Source organism: Danio rerio, chromosome 18 (assembly GCF_049306965.1).
Source record: "Danio rerio strain Tuebingen ecotype United States chromosome 18, GRCz12tu, whole genome shotgun sequence".
NCBI lineage: Eukaryota > Metazoa > Chordata > Actinopteri > Cypriniformes > Danionidae > Danio > Danio rerio.
The window spans coordinates 46340001-46346348 of record NC_133193.1 but is presented as its reverse complement, the minus strand read 5'-3'; the positions used below and the strand labels follow the sequence as shown (position 1 = coordinate 46346348).

The 6348-nt window shown below is 37.1% G+C and overlaps 1 protein-coding gene and 1 long non-coding RNA gene across 14 annotated transcripts in view; one reads left to right on the top strand and one right to left on the bottom strand.

Moving 5' to 3' along the window:
* nectin1b (nectin cell adhesion molecule 1b) overlaps nt 1–6348 on the bottom strand; it is a 525250-nt gene that overhangs the window by 16463 nt on the left and 502439 nt on the right. The gene's annotated exons all lie outside the window — the stretch shown is intronic.
* LOC141378667 (uncharacterized) overlaps nt 1–6348 on the top strand; it is an 80928-nt gene that overhangs the window by 28179 nt on the left and 46401 nt on the right. The gene's annotated exons all lie outside the window — the stretch shown is intronic.

Here is a 6348-nt window from a genome sequence, read left to right as displayed (position 1 = left end):
AGTTTGAATGTACATCATGTCAGCATGTATGCCTCGAAAATAATAACAGCAAAAAGTTTTAAGATAAATAAATAAATAAATATTTATATAAAATATTTTTTAAAATGTATTATCATAAATATTTAGCTGCTGTTTGATTTTCTTTATCTGATTTTTTAAAGAATAAACATAAAAACATATTTTTTTATTTTAAAAATCAAGAAAAGAAAAAAAAATATGAGTAAATTGATGATGATGGTTATTATACTATTATTATTATTGTTATTATTGTTATCATAAATTTTTTATGAGAGCTTTTCATAATAATCATAACCTTTATTATGTTATTATTACTTTAATAATAATAATAATCATAAAACAATTAATAATAACAACAATAATAGTAGTAGTAATAATAATATAATATAAAATAATAATAATAATAATAAATAATAATATTATTATTATTATTATTAATATTATTATTATAAACATTTACTACTAATAATAATTGAATAGCTAATAATACAAATAATAAAACAATACTACTACTGATAATAATCATATTAATATATTATTATTATTATTATTATATACAAACTAAATAATTATAATAATATTTTACATAAGAATAAAATAATAATGATAATAAAGATAATAACAATACAACAACAACAAAAATAATAACAACAACAATAATAATAATAATAATAATAATAATATTTTACATAATAATAATAATAATAATAATAATAATAATAATAATAATAAATATAATAGTTTAGATTATAATAATTAAAATAATAATAATATTTATTTAAATAACAATAATAATAATAATAATAATAATAATATATTTTTATTACAATGAATTTAGGAGGAACTGACTATATCTTCCTCTGATTAACAACAAAAAAGATTTACAGAATAAAACAAAATGCTGTTTATACCCACTTACAGTGCACAGATAAGAACTCGGGGGTTGGTTTGCTGCCTTAGGGAAATTAAACGGAAATAAATATATAAATAAACAAAACAAACCGCTGAAGCTTTAATGTTAGCAGAACTAATAAGCTAGCAAACAACACTGCATAACTAAACCTCGATTTGAAGTCTGGGTCTGAACTCTGATATTAGGGGACTACTGTACATATGCATAAACACAAAACAGCTGCTTACTTTGGGGGCGAAAAAAAAATCTTAACAAAAGTAAGCAATAAAATGTCTACAGATGGAGGAGGTGAACCATTTTGACAGCACTTTTCTTCCAGCGAGTGTGTGATTCAGAGAGACACTTCACTCCGGCATAAAATGCAGCAGTAATCTAAATGAAAATCACCAGGCGAATATGAAGCCCTTCTTTCTTTTTCGCCAATACCTTCAGCGGTGAGGTAGAAGAGCAGGGGTCTTTCTGATAGTCCACCTTAGGGAATTTGACCTAAATAGGCTTCTTTTATCTCCTTTGACAATGTAATGATTCCCCCGTCGTTCCAGGACTCCGGGAATTTGCCAAGCAATTATTTCACTATCTTCAGAGACGGACTCGGACCTTCTGACCTCGCTGGTAGCTCTGCATAAAGCCAGTTACAATGCTGATTGAAAATGCTTTCACTGTTGCTTCCTGCTTTGCTACTGTTCGGACGTCTTTGCCTACTGCTCCGCTCCTTGCACTCCTGCTTTTTTATTTTATAATCTAATTTTAACTTGAGCCTATCAGCACAGTGCTCAAACGAAACAGCTTGAAGATCAACATCGAATCTACAAACTTTCTGGAGTACAACTTTACTTTTATTTAGAGGAATTATCGTCTAAACAATCCTCCCGCTACCAGCTGCTTTCATTCCTGAGACGGGAAAACACGGCTGTGAAAATGGCTCTGGATCATATTGATTTGGAATCTCACTGCTGCACCAACTGCCACAAACTTTTACAAAAGATTGCAGTTCTTGAAACAAAGTTACTTGCGATCCAACCAGAACTGCCGAATTACACAGGACCGGTTCATCGTGGAGCCTCACAGCATTCAGCCGGTAAGCCCTATAAATCTACTCCAGCTACTGTTTTGAGAACAGAAAAACAGATTGAAACTGTTGAAAATCAGCGTGAACTATGGCATAAACAAGGTGCGAAACCAAAGGGTACTCGTGGGGTCAGATCACGAAGGTCATACGCTGCTGCATTAGCGTTCTCTACCCCAAATACAGCTCGGACTCAAATACAGCTTCAGAACAGATATGAAGTTTTGAGTAATATGGGTGAAGATTCCCCAAATGCAGTTAGACAGAGATCGCATGACTCAGCAATTAACTTTGCTCTGAACAGAGGCTCAAGGCCGACTAGACAGCGGCATTCTGCTCCGATCGCAACAGAGATAAGAACATTGATTGTTGGAGACTCAATAATCAAAAATTTTAGGAGCAGAGATACCATGACATACTGCTTTCCTCATGCTACAGTTTCTGATATAAATAAAGAACTTGAGAACATATTAAGGAAACATGAGACTGCAAAACGGATTATCATCCATGTGGGGAAGAATGATATTCGGAAGGAGCAGTCAGAACTGCTCAAGAGAGATTTCTGTAAGCTTTTGGAAACAGTTGAAAGATTGAAAATTCAGCCGTTCATCAGTGGACCACTCCCTGCAAGAGGGACAAATATGTTTTCAAGGCTCCTTGGTCTAAATGCATGGCTGCAGAAAACATGTAACATGAAAAGACTGAATTTCATCGACAACTTCAATCTCTTCTGGAACCAAAGACAGCTGTTTACATCAGACGGCCTTCATCCAAACAAGCTTGGTGCAAAAGTGCTGAAAGACAACATCCTCTTCTCCCTCCATCATCCATCAGCTGTGTATGCCACTGAACTGAATGACACACACACACCTAGCAAATGTCCGGATGACCACAGGACTTCAAATCAGCTCCTGAGTGGACTTGTGGCTGACGCATCCTACAAGGACAGAGATAACACCACGCAGCCACAACAACCGCCGATAACGGACAAACTGCCGTCTGCGCCCTGCACACTGAGCTCAACACAGGCAGACTGTGATGCATCAGAACAGCATCAAGTCTCAGCACTCATTGATGATCCCCAGGAAAACAGCCAGGTAAACATATCTCAGCAGCCAGAAACCCCAGACCCACAGCCTCTGTCACCGGACACGTTCTCATTGTCATCTTGCTCGCCTCTCTTGGATTTTTCAAAAAAGATGGAGGAACTGGTGTGTGCTGGAACTAAACTCTCACACTCCATTGCTGCTAGCCCCCAGTTAGCAACCAAAAGTCAGCAAGCCACACGCCCATCTCTAAGCCCACCTCGCCCTACACCTAGGAAAGGCCTCAGGTCTTTGCGACAGCGCCAGGTCCCAAAAAACACCTCATCTTTAGCTGGTGAACTTAAAAACTGCCATTGATGTGTCTCGGGGGCCTGCTTAGGTAACAGTGTCTTTATCAGATGTTTACAGAACAAGCAGGAACCCAGTGTGTCTGTAGCTTTCTCTACGCAGATATGTGTCTTATTACGTGACAGAAAACCAAAGACTCTTTCAGACCGTATAGCAAATCATTCAAATCTGGTGTCTATTAAATGTATATCTGAGACTTCTGTAGTGAAAACGACTAAAACTGTTAAGTTAGCACTTCTAAACATCAGATCACTCAATAATAAGTCACTTTTAGTCAATGATTTTATCAACACAAATTGCCTTGATTTTATGCTTTTAAATGAAACTTGGCTAGATGACAGTTGTAGTGCAGCAGTTCTGAATGAAGCAGCTCCTTTAAACTTTGACTTTTTGAGTGTTTGCAGAGCTAATAGGAGAGGGGGAGGCATCGCTGCCCTGTTTAAAGATGTCTATGAATGTAAACAAGTGTCATTTGGTGACTATTTGTCTTTTGAATATCTGAGTATAGCACTAAAAGGGTCTCCACGCATCTTACTAATCATTATCTACAGACCTCCAAAATATTCTCCAGCTTTTATTGATGATTTTACAGAGCTGTTATCAATAGTAACATCTGAATATGATTATTTTAGTATTGCTGGGGATTTTAATATTCACATTGATAATCCAGAAATCAATGCTGTAAAAGAACTGATGACTGTTTTTAACACTTTTGATCTGACTCAGCATGTTCAAGGACCCACACACAATCGTGGACACACTCTTGATCTACTTATAACTAAGGGTTTACACATTTCATCGACTGTTGTTAAGGATGTGGCACTATCTGATCATTTCTGTATTTTCTTTGATATATTGATCACTCCAGCTATTAAAGACAGATCTGTCTTTGTCAGAAAGAGATGCATAAATGAGAACACTAGTGAGCAGTTTATGAAGGCCATATCGCTGGCACCAAGTATATCTGCAGACTCTGTTGATTCTCTCCTTGATTTGTTTAATTCTAAAATTGAAAATGTAATAAATGACATCGCTCCTGTTAAAGTTAGGAAGAGAACTGGCAAAGAGAGAGTCCCTTGGAGAAACTCAAGAGCAGTCCAAATGAAGAAAAGACAATGCAGGAAAGCTGAGCGTATGTGGAGAAAGACGAAACTAGTAGTCCATTATAATATCTATAAAGACAGTCTTCAGGCTTTTAATGTGGAACTAAAAACTGCTAGACAGACTTTCTTTTCAAACCTTATAAACAACAATGTAAATAATGCTCGCACACTCTTTGCAACAGTAGAGAGGCTCACAAACCCCCCCAGTCGGATTCCCAGTGAGCTACTCTCTGTAAGCAAATGTAATGAATTTGCTAATTTCTTTACTGATAAGATCAATAATATCAGAAAGGCAATCAGCTCATCCAATCAGCCAAGTTGTGTCAATATCAAACAAACTCAACCACAACTTGAGAAGTCAGACATTATGTCTGATTTCATGGCAATTAACGGTAAAATCTTAGAAGAGATGGTGCAAATTATAAAAACATCAACCTGCAGTCTTGACACGCTCCCCACATCATTCTTCAAAACGGTGTTTACCTGTTTAGAAATGGATCTTCTAAAAGTGGTAAATGATTCACTTCTTTCAGGGATTTTTCCAAACTCACTTAAAACTGCAGTTGTTAAACCCCTCTTGAAGAAGAGCAACCTGGATAACACCCTATTGAGCAATTACAGGCCAATCTCAAATCTCCCTTTCATTGGCAAAATCATTGAAAAAGTTGTTTTCAACCAGGTTAACAAGTTCTTAAACTTCAAGGGGTGTTTAGATAATTTTCAATCTGGTTTCAGAGCACATCACAGTACAGAGAGCGCTCTTATAAAGATAATCAATGATATACGTCTAAACACAGATTCAGGTAAAATAACAGTGCTGGTATTGCTCGATCTCAGTGCTGCATTTGACACTGTCGATCACAGCATACTTCTGGATAGGCTGGAAAACTGGGTTGGGCTGTCTGGGACAGTCCTCAAATGGTTCAGATCTTACCTTGAAGGGAGAGGTTACTATGTCAGTATAGGTGATCATAGGTCGAGGTGGACACCCATGACATGTGGAGTCCCACAAGGCTCGATTCTGGCACCTCTCCTGTTCAACCTTTACATGCTCCCTCTGAGCCAAATAATGAGAAAGAATCAAATCTCCTACCACAGCTATGCTGATGACACTCAGATCTACCTAGCCTTACTGCCTAATGACTACAGCCCCATTGACACCCTCTGCCAATGTATTGATGAAATTAAAAATTGGATGTGCCAAAACTTTCTTCAGTTAAACAAAGAGAAAACTGAAGTCATTGCATTTGGGAACAGAGATGACGTTCTCAAGGTGAATGCGTACCTAGGCTCTAAAGGTCAAACGACAAAAAATAAGGTCAAGAATCTTGGTGTGACTCTTGAGTCAGATCTGAGTTTCAACAGTCATGTCAAAGCAGTCAGTAAATCAGCATACTATCATCTCAAAAACATAGCAAGAATCAGATGCTTTGTTTCTAGTGAAGATTTAGAGAAACTTGTTCATGCTTTTATCAGTAGCAGGGTGGATTACTGTAATGGACTCCTCACTGGCCTTCCCAAAAAGACAGTCAGACACTTGCAGCTCATCCAGAATGCTGCAGCCAGAATTCTGACCAGAAGCAGGAAATCAGAGCACATCACACCTGTCCTCAGGTCTCTACACTGGCTGCCAGTTACATTCAGAATAGATTTTAAAGTATTATTACTGGTCTATAAATCACTAAATGGCCAAGGACCTCAATACATTACAGATATGCTCACTGAATACAAACCTAACAGATCACTCAGATCTTTAGGATCATATAAACTAGAAGTTCCAAGAGTTCAGTCTAAGCAGGGTGAATCTGCCTTCAGCCACTACGCCCCTTGCTGCTGGAATCAGCTTCCAGAAAT